Source organism: Sminthopsis crassicaudata, chromosome X (assembly GCF_048593235.1).
Source record: "Sminthopsis crassicaudata isolate SCR6 chromosome X, ASM4859323v1, whole genome shotgun sequence".
Classification (NCBI taxonomy): Eukaryota; Metazoa; Chordata; class Mammalia; order Dasyuromorphia; family Dasyuridae; genus Sminthopsis; species Sminthopsis crassicaudata.
In genome coordinates this window covers 47,204,127-47,223,712 of record NC_133623.1, presented here as the reverse complement: position 1 = coordinate 47,223,712, position 19,586 = coordinate 47,204,127, and the positions used below count along the sequence as shown (strand labels likewise).

General features: G+C 49.7%; 1 protein-coding gene across 1 annotated transcript in view; it reads left to right on the top strand.

Annotated features, from left to right (window-relative positions):
• The first annotated feature begins 6,490 nt into the window (after positions 1-6,490).
• Positions 6,491-19,586, top strand: part of LOC141549021 (rho GTPase-activating protein 6-like) — a 43,761-nt gene continuing 30,665 nt past the window's right edge. The window contains exon 1 of the mRNA XM_074278380.1: positions 6,491-6,542. The gene's annotated coding sequence lies outside the window, so the exon portion shown is untranslated. The remainder of the gene's footprint in view (positions 6,543-19,586) is intronic.

The following is a 19,586-nucleotide window of genomic DNA, read 5'->3' as shown; positions in this document are numbered from 1 at the left end:
CTTCATGGGAATGACTTACAGGGTTTTCCGATACCTTTCTGAAAATCTCCATAAACAATATTTACTTTGTTCCCTTGCTAAAAGGAGAATAGTCTGTATAGCGTATAGCACAACCTATTCTCGGCTCTGGATGATCACTATTTTCCTTTCTAAATGCTCATCTCTTTAATATATTATTTTTTTAACAGAGTATAATGATCAAATCTACTCTCACTACAATTTACCAGTTACAGCTTCCTCCTATTTGCCTTTCTCAAGGCCTTTAGTGCCTCTTCCATTCCAACTGATACATCAAACATGTCTGATGATGACCGTATATACATGTGTGTACCATTATGTTTCCGTAGTCCTCCACCTTTTCAAGGAAAGGAAGGAAATCCATTTCCTCTTTTTTTTTTTTTTCCTCTGGGGCCAAGATTGGTGATTACACACATTGGTCTCCTTAGATTCCACCCTCCCATTTTCTCTTCCATCAGAATTGTTTCAGTTTTGTCTTCAGAACTTCTCATCCCTTTTCTCTAATCTCCTGCAGAAGTTTAGACCGACTTTTAGAAATCTATTCTCCCCAAAGCCAGGAGGCAGGTCAGACTGGCTTTCTTCCCTTTTTCAGTCACAGAACCTGAGGTGGAGTAGTCACTTTCCCCTGAGGTTCCCATCGTCTCAAACTGAGATATTAAGGCACAGTAGACCTCTCAATGTTTTCTGCTAGGTTGCTTTATGGTATTCCTCCAGGGGAGATCACCACCTCTCTGAGGCCTTCCCAGATCCCTTCTTTTCACCTCCTCCCAACTGAAAGTGAAAATTGCATGCCTTTACTACATTTCTCATAGTACTTAGTTTGGCTTTCCTTTGCCCCATCACATCTCCATTTGAGGGAACATATCCCCGGTCTCATGGTTTCATACTTCTTGTCCCAGGGCTGTGGGCACTGAAGTAGACAAATTGGGGGACTAACGGGGAATGAGGAATAAAGAACTTAACAGAAGAACATATTGACTCATAAGAAATGGTCTCCAAGAGGGACCTATAAGTGATGACCTTTATCAGAGGTCCTGTCTGTGGGTGAGACATTGGAAAGGTAAGTTTGTGCTTTATCCCTTCCCTTGGGAGAAGCCCCCCCCCAAAAAAAACACACAGCACAAGCAAGAGAGTAAACAAATGAATTTGTGCAAGAAATTGTGTTAGTTCATCTTTAGAGAGATGACCACAAGAGCACCCTGCCTTATACTGGCCTCTAGTTCCCACTCATGGAATCATGGGATCATAGATCTAGAGCTGGGAGGATGACAACAAGCATTTTTAAAGCCCCTGCTATGTGCCAAGCACTGTGCTAAGTTCTTTGCAAATATTATTTCATCAGAGCCTTACAACAATCAAAATTGAGGTAGGATGCTGTTTTTTAGTTGAGGAAACTGAGGCAGGCAGATGTTAAATGGCTTGCCCAGGATCACACAGCCAGTAAATGTCTGAGGCTGGATTTGAACTCAGGTCTTCACTCCTCCAGTCCCAGTTCTCTCTCCACTATAACATCTGATGATTCTAAGGTCATCTAGTCTAACTCTCTCATTTTATAAATAAAGAAATTGAGACCTAGAAATGTTAACTGGCTTGGCTGAGGTCTTACTTCGTACCCCTCAACTCCCTTAGCTGCTAGCTAGTCCCTTTTCCAATGGCCATTTTGGTTTCTTCTTCCAAAAATGCATCCATGTCTTCTGTTTTGAATTCCAAGCATATACTTTATTCTCTACTTCTTGCAAAGCCATCCTTTTTGTTAAAGAGAATAAAAAAGAAAGTGAAAAAAGTAATTCAGCAAAATGAATTCAATAACATATGCTATGTTGCAAACCCATAGCCCCCCACCTCTTCAAAGAAGGGAGAGAGCATCTTTGCTAGCGTCAACCTTGGTCCCAGAGACCATTTTCTTTCTTCTTTTGAAATTGTCTGTCTCGAAACGTTTTTGTTTGCACATTCCCTCCCCCTTCCCATGCCCATCAAGCCCAGTATAATAAAAAATAAGAGCAAAATGAAGAAACGGTCCAGCAGAATTAAGCAGCACATCAGCTGGGTTTGACAGAATATCCAATGTCCCATCTCCATGGACCCCCACCTCTTCAGAAAAAGGAGGCAGGTGCATTTTCTCAACCTTTCCGGGGGGCCCTTGATGGAGAGCCCTGTTGCCCTAGTGTGACTCTCCCTTACAGTCCCTCGAGAGTTCTCCCACCCCAGGTCGTTTACTGAGCACGTCTGGCACATCTGCCCTCTGAGGGAGGCCAGCTGGTTTACAGAGGTGGCTGGGAACCAAGACGCAGGGTAGTGAACCTGCTTACTCACAGTCAGGGGTTCGATGAGTGGCAGAGCTCATGCTGGGACAGGGTCTTTCATGGCAGTCTGACGCGAGTTCTGAATTTGCCCCCATCGTCTCAGAGGTGAGTTGGCTCTCAAACTCATCAAATTGCAGCGTTAGAAAGGACGTGAGAGGGAGGGGGGAGAGTGAACTCCAGAGAAAAACAGCTATTCTCTCTCCAATAATCCCAGAGCCACGGGCTGCTCTCTCAGTACTTCCACGGAGGGAAGCCTTCCGAGTTGGCAAGCTCCACGGAGACTCTGGCTCCACTGCCTCATTTCACAGATGAGGAAAATGACCTTCTCAGTCAGAAAGTCAAAAAAATTATGTATTAAGCACCTACTGTATGAAAGGCACTATGCTAAGCAGGGAGAATCCAAAAAAAAAAAAAAATAATAAAGTAAAAGATAGCCCCTGCCCTCAAAGAGCTTATAATCACCCAGGTAGAATGGAGCTGAAACTTGAACCCAGACCCTTTGACCTAGCTCATTGGGCCCTGATTGCAGGGGGTGATTTAGAAATCCGTTTTAGATTCCTGGGGGACAGGCTGATGGCACCCCTGCAAGCCTTCCTCTGTCCTGAGCAATCTCCTCTCCCTCTTTCTAAGCATTGTTCTGAAGGCCAGTGATTCTGACCTCCTCCCCACCCCCAGGCTCTGGTAAAGAGGGTGGCTGGAGTTCTGGAAGGCCCTTTGGGGATTCAAGTCCCTTCTCTAACTTCTGTCCCATTTCAGCATTCTGCCTCTCTTTGAGATTACCACTAAGAGGTAAGTCATCAACTGGGAGTTTTCTCAACAGAGGTATTCAAGGATGTGAGTGGGGGACTATGGGTACGTAATGCTACATATACTGCCAGAGTTAATTGCTGTGCTAATTGGCTTTAATCAACTGTTTTTCTTCATTTTTGTGCCATTTTTTTTCTCACAAGGGATGGCTTATTAGGTAAGCAGGGGGAATATATTTGGAAAGGAAGATATAGAAGAAAGAAAAGATAGCAATGAAGATCAAAAAGAAAAGGAAAAGGGAGGAAATGGTTGTTGGGATCAAGGGTGACTCTTGAGAAAATCTGAGAAATCCACCTCCCTCCCTCTCTCCCTCCCTCCGTGGCTGAGGTGGGGGACCACAGGTCTAGAACGTCACACTGAATATGCTTTGGTTGGCTTTGCTGTTTTATTTTTCCTCACAAGGGATACTGGGTAGGTGGAGGGATCTATTTGGAAATGAAGGTGATGTTAAAAAGAAAAAAAAAAAAAAGAAAAGAAATGATAGCAGAACAAAAAACAAACGTAAGAAGTAAAAAAAAAAAAGGGGGGGGGAAGGCAGGACGAATGGCCATTGGGACTAAGCTTGACCCTAGAAAGAACGGAAGCCGGGCTCCCTCCCTTCTTGCAGCGCTGAGGGACTAGAGGTGGGGAACATCTCCTGGTTAACATGGTTGTCAGTTTTGTCGGACGGCCATTTTTATCTCTTCTAAATAATTTTTTTTTTTTTCCTTATGAGGGGGATGGCTCACTGGGTAGTGGGAGGGCTATAGGTCGAAAAACAAGCTGATCGGAAAAAAAAAAGACAAGATGGCAATACAAATTAAAAAGAAAACAAAAGAAGGGAAGGAAAAGGAAGGGAAGTGGCCATTAATACCTGGCTGGGTAGTAGAAGGGAAGATTTGCGAAAATGCACCGGCCTCCCTCCTCTGCGGAGGTGGGGGTGGGGGTGGGGAGGGCAAGGGACCGTGGGTGTGGAACGTGGCTTGCCCTGTCAGGCTGTGGATGTTTGGTTAGTTTTCCTGAATTTTCTCCCTTTCTTTTTTGTTTTGTTTTGTTTTGTTTTGTTTTATTCCTTATTGTGAGGGAGGCTTTGCTGGCGAGGGGAAGGGGGCACCCGTTCGGCCATCAGGCTGATAGAAAACCAGACGACAGCGAGACCAATGGAACAACCACTAAGTTAAAAACCACAACCTCCGCAGAGGGTCGCGAGGCCAGGAAAGGCCGGGCTCCTTCGGGATGGCATTATCCGAGTGGCCTCCGGAGGGGAGATGTCGGGGCGGGGAGGGCCCTGGGGACGGAGGCTGGCCTCGGGCAGGAGCGAGAACGAGGCCCGGCCGCCGGAGCGCGGCCCGGATTCCTACAGGTAGCCCGAGGCCGCCCTGGCCCCCGGCCCGGCTCTCGGATCGCCGATCCGACGCCCCTCCAAACGCGGCCCGGAGGGCGCCCGGACCCCCGCGGCACGCTTTCGGCCCTTTTAGGGCCGCATCTCACCGACGAGTCTAAAAACTCGGAAATCGAACTTAATGCAGTCAACCCCCCCCCCGCCCAATCCGACCCCCCCGGAGCGAGCGGCAAAATCCTTGGTCATGCTGCCCGGAGATCGCGGCGCTGGCCCCCTCCTGGGCGGCCAGCGGCACTGGGGCATGCGGATGGTGCGCAAAGGCGGATACACACGCCCCGAGGAGCGCTTCAGCACCCGGGAATGAGCTCTTCCACAGAGCTGCATTTCCTGGAAAAGATGAAGTTTCTCCCCTTTGAAGCTCTCGGCGTGTGAGCCTTTCCAGCCCGCACAGTCTCTGCTCGCGGCTGGCTGGGGATGCCGAACTGGAGTCGTCCCCCCCCGCACTCCCTCCTCTCCGGGGGAAGAGCTCCCGGCCCGATCCCTCCTTTCCCGGGGAGCGAGCTCCGAGGCGCTCCGCTCCCGGGCACAGCTCGGAAGTGGCCGCTCCGGAATCGCCTTCCAGCCCGCGCTCGTTCGCTGCGGAACTCCGGCAAAGGTCTGCGCTCCCGCGGGGGGCTTCGGGAGGGGAAGGGGCGCCGGGAGGGGCCCCGTGGGCCGCGGCTCCGCCGGGGGGCACCGGGAAGGGGGCGACTTGGGCAACTTCTCGACCCCGGCGGGGACCTGTTGAGTGGCACGATCGGCGGCGGCGGCGGCGGCGGCGGCGGCGGCAGGTGTCCTCTCCCGCCGCCGCCGCCGCCGTCGCCGCCAGCCCGATCGTGCCGGGGTCCCGAAGGGGCTCGTGCCGCCGCCGCCGCCGCCGCCGCCGCCGCCGCCTCTCTCGGAGCCGCATCCCCCTCGGCCGATCGTGCCCTAACCGCCGGTTTTCCCGGAGAGGCTCATCTGGCCGCCGTTTCTGCCTCTGGGGCCGTTCCCGCCACCTCGCACCTAAAGCTGCCGGTACCGGCAAGTATGTCTGGGGTGGGGGGAGGCCTGCAAAGTTGGGCTTTCCGGGGAGCCGCATCGGCCCCGGCGGCGGGAACGGCCCCACAGGCACGAACGGCGGCCAGATGAGCCTCTCCGGGAAAAACGGCGGCGGCACGAGCGGCCCAAGCGGATCGTCCGGGGTAGCGGGAGAGGCGCAAGCCGGGGCCGGGGCCAGAAGCGGGCTCTTGGTGCCTGCGGCCCCGCTACCGCTTCTCCTGCTCCCCCCTCTTCGTACCCCCTTCCCGCCCCCCCCCCAAAAAAGCGCCGAGCACCGGGCACCGGGAGAGCGGGAGCTGCGGCGGGCGGGGGGGGGGGGGACTGAGGGGGCGAGGGAGGAGGCGGGATGGCTCCAAAGCCGCAGCCCGAGAGGCCCCGCCCCCTGCGCCCCCCCAAAGAGGGGACGGGCGGGGCTGGGCAGGGCCGGAGGAGCTCCCAGCCAATCAGCAAGCGCCCCACGCCCCCACCCACACCGTCGAAACTTTGTCCTCGAGTGCGCAGCTCTCCCGCTTCACTCGCGCTTCGCTCCGGACGACGGTCAAGCCTCTCCTGAGCCAGCCCGAGCCTCTCCGCCTTCCCTCGGCGCCCCCCGGCGCCCCCGGCGCCTCGCGGCGCTCCTTTCCCCTCCCCTGACGCCCCTCTCGTATCCTGCCACCTATTTACCTCCCCTCGTCCCCGCCAGCCCCGCTGCCTTCCGCTGCCCTCGGCTATCTGCTCCCCCCCCCCCGCGCTGCCCCCCGCCCTCTCCGCTCCCCGTTCCCCCTTCTCCGCGAGCTCCGATCGCTCCCCTCCCCTGTCGCTTCCCGCCTTTCTCCGCTGCCGTCGGTGCTGGCGGAGCAAGCTTAGCGTTGGCCTTGCGCTTTTCCTCTCCCTCGCTCCTAGTTGAAGCTGCTTGTCCCAGGGCAAGGGCTGAGGCTGGGGGCAGCCGAGACCGAGAAAAGCTCAAAGATTGCCTTTTCTTTTAAATTCCTTAACGTTTGACAAGGTGCGCGTGTCGGGTCTTTCGCCCGAAGGTAACGACTTTTCTCTTTTATTCCCCCTCCCCAGGCTGCTCAGTGTGGGCGCAGGGAGTGCTAGCTGGGTGGGGGGGCATCCTAGCGAGGTGGGAAGAGATGGCGAAATCCGACTCCCCCGCGGCCTTTGGGGACCCAAGGGCCGCGGGCTATGGCTTTTCCATGGACTCCAGGCCTGGAATGCGTCGCGGTAGAAAGAGGGGATTTCGAGGCAGATCGGGGAATGGGGGGGGGAGGGGAGCTAGCGAGCCCTTTGTAAGAATTACGGGGGGCCATTTTGTAGGCTCTAGAGAGAAGGGCAATTTTAGAGATGGCCTAGACCGTGTTTGTGTGTGTGTGTGTGGAAACTGAGGTATCGTGTATAGGAGACGTGCCTCGGCTAGCGCAGTAAGTGGCAGAGCAAAAACTCGAAGCCAGGGCTCCAGAAAACAGATTGGGGAAATTTGACAGGGTCTGAGGCTAGGACTGGGTGTGGGGGGGTCAGATTTGCTCCTGGTGCTCGTTCGCCTTTGGAGCGGGGGCTGTCATTTATGAGCTTTGCGGGGAGGGGGGGCGAGGAGGGGGGGCAATTGCGGAGGAGCTCTGGGCAGGGACGTTGGCGACTCTGGCTTGGGATTTGGGCTCTTGCATGGATGCGCACTGGAGAGGACTGTCGGAGGAGCGAGCAGCACCTGTTGCCAAGGCTGGCTGTAAGATCGTCTTAGTGTTCTTTATATAGAATAGAATCAGTGGAGCCGAAAGGGTCTCGGGACCCCCGCCGCGTGCCAGGCCCCGTGGGGCTAAGGTCTAGGGCGGTCAGAAAATGTCGTCGCCTCTAGTCTCAGCTCTGTCACAGACTGTCTGTAGGGCGAGGCCCCCCCCCTTCCTTTTTTTCAGCCTCAAAATATTGAATATTGGACTAAATGATCACTAAAATCCTTTCTAGCTCTAGATCGTAGGGTCTGAGGCTGGACAAATCAGTGGGGGGGGGGCAGTAGATCTCATTTGGGGGGAGGGAAAGTGAGGGAGCTGAGCGAGGCGGGGGAGACGGCAGTGGAAAGGTACAGACAGTGGAGTGTGGACGCGACGGATGGGAGGGGGAGGGAGAGAGGGAGGGAGGGAGGGAGCGAGGGGTGGGGTCGATCGAGCCAGGAGCTTGTTTTGGTGCTGAAGAGGAATGGCTGAGAAAGATGGTGTGGGGGTGCTTGGTTTTCAGAGGTCCCCCAGATGATCAGCATGGGGGGAGGTAGAGGGTGATTATTGGGGTTCCCATCCCTTAGCTCCCCTCTTCAGTGTTAGCTTCTAGCTAGCCACTGGAATTTCTTTCTGACAGGACAATCCCCCTTCAGAATCTGAGAACCAAGCACCCTGGTGTGGGGGGGGGCGGGGGAGGGGAGATTTGGTCTTGTTGACCCTTGCTCATGCCCTGAGGAAGTGGATTGAGCCTCTGGACAAAAGGAGGGGAAGGGGAAGAAAAGCCCCATTTTGAGGTATATTTGTTGGTGCGATTGAAATGATGATAAATGATGATGAATAAATGAAATGATAAAAAAATGAAAATGAAAACAATTCTAACCTTGGTATGGTATATTTTGCTTTGCAAATTGCTTTCATGTATGTTACTGTCTTTCATCTTCAAAGCAGCCCTGGAGGGGTAATTAGGATAAAAATCCCATTTTACACAGGGGGAAACTGAGGCTCAGAAGTGAAGGGATGTGGCTGAGATCATCTAGTTCCCACGTCTCTTATTTTATAGATGAGGAAACTGAGGCAGTGAGAACAGGAAGGGATTTGCTCTTGGTTGCACAGCTAATAATTGCACCAAAAGCTAATTTTATTTGCCCCCCCCCGAAAAAAAATGATTTTCCGATCTTAAGAGATCATCTGGTCTCACCCTCCTAATTTTTAAATGAGGAAATCGAGGCACTGCGCTGCAGAAGGGACTTGATCCTGATGACGCAGTTAAAAAGAAGCAGAGCTTCCTGCGCCCCCCTCCCCCGAAACCGCTCTCCCCCCTAATTCCCCAGAGTTTAGCACAGTGCCGGGCACATTTAATCCATGTTTGTTGATTGAGAATACCTGATTTTCAGACTTTAAAGATCATCCGGCCCCACCTTCTCATGTTATAAATGAGGAAACTGAGGCACGACAGGCACTGACGCAGTTAAAAAGCGGCAATGCCTGATTTAAAAGCCGGTTTTCTCCCTCTCCCCCCGCCAAAAAAAATGGACTCTCAGAATTTAGAGATCATCTGGTCCCACCCTCTCATTTTACAAATCAGGAAATCGAGGCACGGAGACAGACGGGATTTGATCATGTTTATAAAGCTAATAAGAAACAGGATTAAAAACCAGTTTTCTATTGCCCCCCCCCCCCAATTTTCCAGAGCTGAGCACAGTGCTCGGCACATTTAACCAATGCTTGTTGCTTAAGAATACCTGACTCTCAGTTTGGAGATCTCTGATCCCCCCTCCCCATTTTACAAATGAGGAAGCTGAGACACCGGGGAAAGTGTTGCGCAGCTAAAAAGAGCCAGGACCAAGATTAAAAGACATTTTTCCCTGCCCCTCTATCCCGCCCCCCCCCCCCCATTCCTTCTACGCAGTCATATTAAGGCACACACACACACACAGGGCTGGAGGCTAAGGGATGGGCTATGATTCGAAGAGTCCCTGAGCAGAAAACCTGTCCCTCAAGTGTCTCAATCCATCACGAACAACCCCTCCCTTCCCTCCCCCCCATTTAGCCAGCCAGCCCCCCAGAAGCCCTGTGACGCAGTTCATATAGCAGCAATGCATCTCCTTGGTGTTTGAAGGGTTTTTTCCCACTCTGGTGCAAATCCATCAGGGAAGAGCCACACCCTCTGCACCTCTTGCCCCGCCTCCTCCTCTCCCTCCCGCCCCCTCCCCTTAGCTGGGACTAGTTTACCCCAGATTAGGAGCTACGCCCAGCTGCAGTGTGACGCAGGATAGGAGGAGGGGGCAAGGGCTCCAAGGAGGTGGGGATTGGCCTCCGGAGGCAAAAGTCCCCTCCTTTGCAGGGTTGCTGGAGGGGGGAGCAGCCCTTTCTGGGGGACAGTGAGGAAGCTTGAGCTGTTCTTCAGCCTAAGAATATTCTATCTTCAGAATTAGATTACTGGTTGTCTAGTTCAGTCCCCTAATTTTCCAGAGGAGAGGACCCTGCCCCTGTGAGGATGAGGGACTGGAATAGGTTCTCCCAGCTGGACATCCAGAGCTGCTTTGCCCCCTTTCAGACAACATCGGAGCTGGGATGTAGACCAGACTGTCAGAACTGGAAGAGACCTTGCACCAGAGGCTGTCACAGCTGGGAGGGACCTTGAACAACAGAATCTAACAGCCAGGGAAGACCTTAGCATATAGAGCAGTATCAGAGATGGAAATGCCCTGAAACGTCATAGATGCTTCATTTTACAGAAGAGAAAATGGGGTTCAGTGAACCTGGGAGAGTCCAGACAGAGCCACAGATTTCTCCTGATGCTAACACCACTAGCAGCAATAAGGACAGCCCCCTTTGGTTCATGTTGCTTTAAAGGCTTGAATTAAAATTGTCAACTGTCTGGCATTTAGAAGAAAGGCCTCCGATTTGATCTGATCTCCAAAAATTTGGATTTAGGCCCCTCCCTAACTTGAGAATCCGATGCCATTTCTGTGCCTCAGTTTCCTCATCTGTAGATAAATTTGATCAGGATTTCTCAAATTGTATGTTCTAAAGAGCCTGAGTGTCCCCCTGTGGTGTGAATAATGATGGTGATATGTGAAAATATGAAGTGATGCATGTTTCAAAATACATGCAGTGCTTTTTTGCTATGAAAATGAGCTTAATTTCCTCTATTTTCCTTCTAACTCACTTCCTCCCCTTTAGCCTAAGAGGTACTCAATATATCTAGAGACATTGAAAATGTTTGTTGAATTGAAATATGGCTACATAAGGTTGAGAAATATAGGCCTAGTATCTAGAAAATTATGTGATTTTCCAGCATCAATTAAACCTTTTAACAAAATCTTTGTAAAGATTCTAGATTTATCCATGAAAGCGCCACGCAGGCCGGGGGAGTGATCTGCCTGGTAACACGCAGCCACGACTCAAGACAAGTGGCATATGACGCTAGAGATAGTGCTTTTCCCACTAACTGCGTATGCTCCTGTTGGTCTATTAGCTTGTCATAAGCTCCATTTTGAGATCCTTGATTTTAGAGAGGTGAAGGGTTCCTTTTTCAGTTTATTATTTCCTTATTTCTTCCTTGGTTCAGTACTAGTCGGCTGGAAAAGTATTTTTCTGGTTGGTTTTGGTTTTAGGTTTTGGTGGTTTTGTTGTTTGTTTGTTTGGTTGTTTGGGTTTGTTTTTTTTTGGCAGTCTGAGGATATGATCTAGAGGTGACGTGTGTATATGTGTTTGTGGTGTATTATTGACATAATACATGCATTTATTTTGAAAAGAGTCAGCCATTGGCAGAAAATTAGAGCCTGTACTGGAGAGCATTCAGGGAGGGGAGGAGGCTATAATCCTCCAATCTGCCAATTTCTTACCTTCTCTGGCTCCTTTTTGTGCATGGATTATTAAACCATTGGGGGAAAATTGCCTATGAGTGTCTTTTTTTTTGCAACATCCTCTGGCATGATAATGGGGGTGGGGGTGGGAGTGGGGGGGGTGGAAAGTGTAAGGGGATGTTTGGCACAGTCTTGACTCAGAGCTTATTTCATATTCTGTTTGCAGCTCAAAAAGGGGCCCCTTGCACCATCCCCAGAAGTGGGCCTTGGGAGAAGGGGCGGGGCTTTAGGAATCAATTGCACAACTAGTGTGTGCTAGAATTCAATTCAAACAGACATGTATTAAGCAGTTCCAATTTGCAAAGCATTAGCCAGGGGATGGGGATGAAAAGATGGGGAAGATATTGCCCCTTTCCTCATCAAGGATGTAATCTAGTGAGGGTGGGGTGGGGAGGATGTCCACACAGAGATCACTGATTTCTTGTGGGATCTGGAAGTGCCAAGAGAGGTTTATGGAATCATAGAATCTGTGGGAGCTGGTAATGGACTTCAGAGACCATCCAGAATCTGTGGGGGCTGGTAATGGACTTCAGAGACCATCCAGAATGGCCTCCCTCTTTATCCAGAGGAAGAAACTGAGGTCCAGGAGCACAAATCTAGAGTTCGCAGGAACCTCAGCCTAAGTCCAACACACACACACACACTCTCTCTCTCTCTCTCTCTCTCTCTCTCTCTCTCTCTCTCTCTCTCTCTCTCTCTCTCTCTCTCTCTCTCTCTCTCTTTTGCAGAGGGAGGGGGAAAATGAATAGGTACAGTGACTTGCTCAGGGTATTGCAAGTGGTGATTCTCAGAAGATGAATTTGAACCCAGCTCCTGTGGCTTTAGATCTGGTGCCCTTTCCACTCTATCAGATATCTGAGATGAGGGAGAACTCACTTCTGATTAGCAGAGAAGGGGAAATGGAGACCATGGGTTTGGGGCTTGGTGGATCCATTTGGGATGTGTCAGAAAGATAGGTGAGAAGTGGATTGTGGCATGGGGAGGGCTGGCCTTGCACGCCAGGCCAAGGACTTTCTATTTAATTGGATGGAGGATGGCAAGCCACTGGGGGTTTCTAGAATGGAGGGACTCCGTGGCACTCAGGAGTCAAAATGAGGAAGCTCATTTTGGCAGCTGGATTGGGAAGTAGGAGAGATCAGAGACAGAGACAGAGACAGAGAGACCAGTTGGGAAAATATTCCAGGTGATCTGGCCAAAGAAGCCATGGGGGATCGGGGTAGGGTGTAGGAGGGGATGGGTTCTAGAAATTTCTGCAGTAAAATCTGGGACTGGGAGGGCTGAGGGGAGGGAGCAGGGAGAGGGGGCGGGGAGAGGAGGGAGGGGAGAGGAGTGTGTGCAGCGTGGGAGGATTCAAAGATGACTCAGTCACACTTGCAACCTGGAACTGAGGAAGGGTTCTCCTTCTTCTGCAGGTAAGTCAGGGAAAATGGTCCATTTCCAGCACTCCTCAGAGGAACAGATGACAGGCAATAGGTTTCCACTGTAGCAGGCGAGACCTCAGTTAGAAACTGAGGCACTTACCTCCGTGATGGTGCTGTAGACATCTCCTGTGCATGTGGCCTCTCTCCCAACCAGCATCTCAGGTCCTCAGTCCCAAGGATGCCATCTTGCCATTTCCATCGTGCCTCACTCTCGGTGCCCAATTTGGTTCCTCGAAGGCCAAAGTTGGGTGTCCAATGCCGAGGTAGGCCACTTAATTTCCCTCTCTTTCATGGCCACAGACCACAAGAGGGATTTGTGAGGAGCAAGCCAGAGTGAGTGGTGATGTCTAGCTGCAGCAAATTCTCCCTGTTTGACTCCGAGCTCCCAGCTCATGTCATACTAACATTGGGTGAGTAGCACTCTTTGCATGTTTGAGGTATGACATGGACCATTTTTCAGGAGGGGGGCTACTCCGTTTGCCTCCCCAGGGCCACAGGTGCTCCTCCCCTGACTATTTCAGGAACTGAAGGACTGGCAGTGCAAAAGGCTTGGGGTAGTAAAGAGAAAGCTTGTTTTGAAATCAGAAGGCTTGGATTCAAATTCAAACCCTGTTCCAAGCTAGCTCCGGCCTTGCCTTGCCACTTCAAAACCAAGACACATTTTGCTAATCTGGAAAACCAGGGTGGGAGGGAGAGCTGGGAGGGAGGGGAGAGGGGATCTTGAAGGTTCCTTCCAGTTCTAAAGATCTCAGATCCCCTGACCACAGCTGCGCGGACGCAGCGACCCCCTGTCAAATAGAAAGGCCAGAAGTCTATCTTCTGAAGCTGCCTGCCTCTGAAAGCAGATGATTGAGTGGTGTCTGGCCTCCTGGCTCTGTCACCAAACAGAGAAATACCCATAAATAAGATCCCAAGAAACCAGGGCCGAGGAAAAGAGGCAGGTGGCCTAGGAAGCCCTGGGTGCAGTCACAGGGGGACGGGGGACTGGCCAGGGAGTCCCTGACTCCTTCGGATGGCACCTTGGCACCAACTTGATATTAAAGTAGACTGAAGGAGGTGGTGTGGATGTAAGCAGTCAAGGGTGTGAGGGAAATGTGTTTTTCCCACTGTCAAAAAGTGGGGGGGGTCCTCTGGTGAGCAACTGCCCCGTTGACCCCGATTCTTTTGTCAAAGAAGAGTGATTGGCAATTGGGTAAGCCAGTGGCCATGTTGGCCCGGGGGGAGGGGGCTTCATGCCTCTCTCTCATGCCCCAAGCTCAGAAAAAGGGGGCCCAACCCAACCTGCTTGCTAAGGCCAGAGGACCAATGGCAGCCAGGGGGACACATAGCCAGCTGGGGGCTGAGGGAGAGCCCACGCTCCAGATGGCAGGGAAGCCCACCTAGTATTGTTGCAGGGCTTCCCTGTTCTATGAAAAGCCAGAATGATTTCAGAGATCCATTTTGGCAGCTGGCTGATGGGTCCCTGGACTGCTTTATGTATTTCAATTTCTGGAATGATATTGCTTGGAGATAGCTCCATTCGAGCCTGGGGAGGGTCTGGGGTAGGATGGGCTTTGTGGGTGATCAGAAGGAGGAGGCAGCCCCCAAATTAATAAAAGGATTGAGGAAAATAGCTCCCTGGGAAAAGAGATGAAGGGGAAGCCGAGTTCTAATCAAACCCACCTTTGGCAGCCTCTTTCAATTTTTTTCAATTCTATCCCCAAAATAATGACTGTCATCCACCTATTTTTCAGTGCCAACATCCTCCCTCAGAACTGGGGGTCCTCTCTGCCTTGGCTTAAGTTCCAGGGGCTCCCTTTCTCACTATGGGATGCCTGGGTTCTATGAGGAAGGAGAGGAAGGGAAATGATGTTGAGGAGAGAATAGGGAGCAGTGTAGGCAGTTGTACTTGCTGAGCACCAAGCTAGGCCCCCAGATGAAATCCAACTCTGGAAATGACTCAGCTAGGGTAACTTGGGCTTGGGCCCATTTTGGGTCTCAGTTTTACAGGCTGCTAACTAGCCCTAGCTTGTCATTAGGAAGTGCCCTAGCTAGCCAGCAACACTGCCCCTGTACAATTAGGACAAAGTGGAGGCCTCTCAATTGAGATATCCCTTAAAACTTTGCCAACTTTTATATTGCCCTTGTCCTGTTTGCCACCCCTAGAGGGCGTGCTCTCCCTCCCTCCCCCTCTTTCAGTGGCCAGATAAGGGCCATTGGTAGTTCAGTGACCACACAGCAACAGTCCCTGCATACTAAGTGGCTTCCTCAGGACAGGGCCAGGATTGGACATGGAAAGGAGGCTTTGAAGTGGACTCGCCCCCTCCAGGAATGAGCTTAGCAAATCACAGGCCCCCAGGAGGGGCACGCCCTCTCCCAAACCCCTATAGGCATAGCATGACCCCACCAGTTAGCAGCAGAAGCCCAGTCCACAGGCAGGGGAAGAGCCATCCATACAGAGTCCTTAAGAGAGCTAATTATGTGCACAGTGGCCTTGAATGGCTGGCACAGAGGCAAATGGCAAGCTGGTAAGTGCCCACTGTATACATCACCTGAACTACTAACATTGATCCAGTGCCTACTATGTATAGAGTCCTTAAGGGGCTGGTGAACAGACAAAGTTTAAATACTAAATGCCCACTGTGTACAGAGCCTGCCCAACTAACATTTATTGAGGACTTACTGTATACCAAGCTCTTAAGAGGCTGAGGGAGAGGCAAAGTTGATATTAATGCCCACTGTGTACAGAGCCTGCCCAACTAACATTTATTGAGGACTTACTGTATACAGAGTCCAGACGGGGTGGGGGAGAAGCAAAGTTGATATTAAATGTCCACTGTACACTGAATTTATTGAGGTCTTACTGCATACAGAGTCCTTAAGGGATGGGAGAGAGGCAAAGATAATAGTAAATGCCCACTGTGTACAGAGCCTGCCCAACTAACATTTATTGAGGACTTACTGTATACCAAGCTCTTAAGAGGCTGAGGGAGAGGCAAAGTTGATATTAATGCCCACTGTGTACAGAGCCTGCCCAACTAACATTTATTGAGGACTTACTGTATACAGAGTCCAGACGGGGTGGGGGAGAAGCAAAGTTGATATTAAATGTCCACTGTACACTGAATTTATTGAGGTCTTACTGCATACAGAGTCCTTAAGGGATGGGAGAGAGGCAAAGATAATAGTAAATGCCCACTGTGTACAGAGCCTGCCCAACTAACATTTATTGAGGGATTACTGTATACAAAGTCCTTAAGGGGCTAGGGAAGAGGTAAAATTAATAGTAAATGCCCACTGTGTACAGAGCCTGCATAACTAAAATTTATTGGGCACTACGGTATACAGAATCCTTAAGGGGCTGGTGATGAGGCAAAGTTAATAGTAAATGCCCACTGTGTACAGAGCCTACCCAACTAACATTTATTGAGGACTTACTGTATACCAAGCTCTTAAGAGGCTGAGGGAGAGGCAAAGTTGATATTACATGTCCACTGTGTACAGAATCTGGCTAACTAAAATTTATTGGGCCTTACTGTATATAGAATCCTTAAGGGGCTGGTGAAGAGGCAAAGTTAATAGTAAATACCCACTGTGTACAGAGCCTGCCCTGATAAAATTCACTGAGGTCCTACTATGTATAGAATCCATAAGGGGTTAGAAGACAGGCAAAGTTTAAATATTAAATGTCCACTGTTTACAGAGCCTGCCCAACTAACAGTATTTGGAGCTTACTGTATACAGATTCCACAATGAGCTGGGGGATAGGTAAAGTTGATATTAAATGCCCACTGAGTACAGACCCTGCCCAAATAAAATTTATTGAGGACTTAGTATATACAGAGTTCTTAAGGTGCTGGGGGAGAGGTAAAGTTAATAGTAAATGCCCACTGTGTACAGAGCCTGCCCAACTAACATTTATTGAGGATGTACTGTATACAGAGTCCTCACGGAGCTAGGGGAGAGGTAGTAAATGCCCACTGTGTACAGAGCCTGCCCAACTAAAATTTATTAGGCCTTACTGCATACAGAATCCTTAAGGGGCTGGTGAAGAGACAAAGTTAATAGTAAATGCCTACGGTATACAAAACTAAAATTTATTGAGGGCTTAGTGTATGCAGATTCCACAATGAGGTGGGGGATAAGCAAAGATAATATTAAATGCCCACTGTTTACAGAGCCTCCCCAAATAACATTTATTGAGGTCTAACTATGTATAGAATCCTTAAGAGATTGGGAGACAGGCAAAGTTTAAATACTAAATGCCCACTGTGTACAGAGCCTGCCCAACTAAAATTTATTAGGCCTTACTGTATACAAAATCCTTAAGGGGATGGTGAAGAGGCAAAGTTAATAGTAAATGCCTACTGTATACACATCCTGCCTAACTAACATGTATTGAGAAGTTATTGTATAAAGAGTTCTTAAGGGGCTGGGAAAGAGGCTGTATACTGGACAGTTAGAAAGACATGGTCAGACACCACCACAGGAGGGCGGGAGGAGTCAGAGCTGATAGCGCCCCCTACTGGTTCGGTCACCACATAGCAAGAGTGCCTGCATACTAAGTGGCTTCCTCAGGACAGGGCCAGGATTGGACATGGAAAGGAGGCTTTGAAGTGGACCCGCCCCCTCCAAGAATGATCTCAGCAAATCACAGGCCCCCAGGAGGGGCGCGCCCTCTCCCAAACCCCTATAGGCATAGCATGACCCCACCAGTTAGCAGCAGAAGCCCAGTCCACAGGCAGGGGAAAAGCCATCCATACAGAGTCCTTAAGAGAGCTAATTATGTGCACAGTGGCCTTGAATGGCTGGCACAGAGGCAGATGGCAAGCTGGTAAGTGCCCACTGTATACATCACCTGAACTACTAACATTGATCCAGTGCCTACTATGTATAGAGTCCTTAAGGGGCTGGTGAACAGACAAAGTTTAAATACTAAATGCCCACTGTGTACAGAGCCTGCCCAATTAACATTTATTGAGGACTTACTGTATACAGAATCCTCACAGGGCTAGGGGAGAGGTAAAATTAATAGTAAATGCCCACTGTGTACAGAGCCTGCCCAACTAAAATTTATTAGGCCTTACTGTATACAGAATCCTTAAGGGGCTGGTGAAGAGGCAAAGTTAATAGTAAATGCCTACTGTATACACATCCTGCCTAACTAACATGTATTGAGAAGTTATTGTATAAAGAGTTCTTAAGAGGCTGGGAAAGAGCCTGTATACTGGACAGAGAGACATGGTCAGACACCACCACAGGAGGGCGGGAGGAGGTAGAGCTGATAGCGCCCCCTACTGGTTAGGTTACAACACAGCAAAAGTCCCTGCATACTAAGTGGCTTCCTCAGGACAGGGCCAGGATTGGACATGGAAAGGAGGCTTTGAAGTGGACCCGCCCCCTCCAGGAATGATCTCAGCAAATCACAGGCCCCCAGGAGGGGCACGCCCTCTCCCAAACCCCTATAGGCATAGCATGATCCTACCAGTTAGCAGCAGAAGCCCAGTCCACAGGCAGGGGAAGAGCCATCCATACAGAGTCCTTAAGAGAGCTAATTATGTGCACAGTGGCCTTGAATGGCTGGCACAGAGGCAAATGGCAAGCTGGTAAGTGCCCACTGTATACATCACCTGAACTACTAACATTGATCCAGTGCCTACTATGTATAGAGTCCTTAAGGGGCTGGTGAACAGGCAAAGTTTAAATACTAAATGCCCACTGTGTACAGAGCCTGCCCAACTAACATTTATTGAGGACTTACTGTATACCAAGCTCTTAAGAGGCTGAGGGAGAGGCAAAGTTGATATTAATGCCCACTGTGTACAGAGCCTGCCCAACTAACATTTATTGAGGACTTACTGTATACAGAGTCCTCACAGGGTGGGGGAGAGGCAAAGTTGATATTAAATGTCCACTGTACACTGAATTTATTGAGGTCTTACTGTATACAGAGTCCTTAAAGGATGGGAGAGAGGCAAAGTTGATATTAAATGCTCACTGTGTACAGAGCCTGGCCAACTAAAATTTATTGAGGTCTTACTGTATACAAAGTCTTTAAGGGACTAGGGAAGAGGCAGTCAATAGCAAATGCCTACTGTATACAGAACTAAAATTTATTGAGGGTTTACTGTATACAGATTCCACAATGAAGTGGGGGATAGGCAAAGATAATAGTAAATGCCCACTGAGTACAGACCCTGCACAAATAAAATTTATTGAGGGATTACTGTATACAGAGTCCTTAAGGAGTTGGGTGAGAAGCAAAGTTAATAGTAAATGCCCACTGTGCACAGAGCTTGCCCAATGAACATTTATTGAGACCTTACTACATACAGAGTCCTCAAGGGACTAGGGGAGAGGTCAAGTTGATAAATGCCCCCTGTATACAAAGCTGGGTCAATAAAAATTTATTGAGAGCTTACTATATACAGATTACACAATGACCTGGAGGATAGGCAAAGTTGATATTAAATGCCCATTGTATATAAGCCTGCCCAAATAACATTTATTTAGGACTTACTGTATACAGAGTTCTTAATGGGCTGAAGGCAAAGTAAATAAGAAATGCCTACTGTGTACAGAGGCTGTCCAATTAACATATATTGAGGCCTATCTATATACAGAGTCCTTAAGGGGCTGGGGAAGAGGAAAAGTCAATAGTAAATGCCTACTGTATACAGAACCTGCCCAACTAAATTTTATTGAGGACTAATTGTATACAGAATTCTTAAGAGCCAAAATTGATAGTAAATGCCCACTATGTACAAAGCTTGGCCAATACAGGTTTATTGAGGACTGCTTGTATGCTGATTCCACAATGAGCTGGGGGATAGGCAAAGTTAATATTAAATGCCCACTGTGTACAGAGCCTGCCCAACTAACATTTATTGAGGCCTTACTGCCTACAGAGTCCTCAAGGGACTGGGGGAAAGGCAAAGTTGATAGTAAATGCCCACTGTGTACAAAGCTTGGCCAATACACATTCAATGAGGGCTTACTGTATACAGAGTTCTTAAGGGATTAGCGGAGAGGCAAAGTCAATAATAAAGGCCTACTGTGTACAGATTCTGCCCAACTAAAACTTATTGAATTTTTAA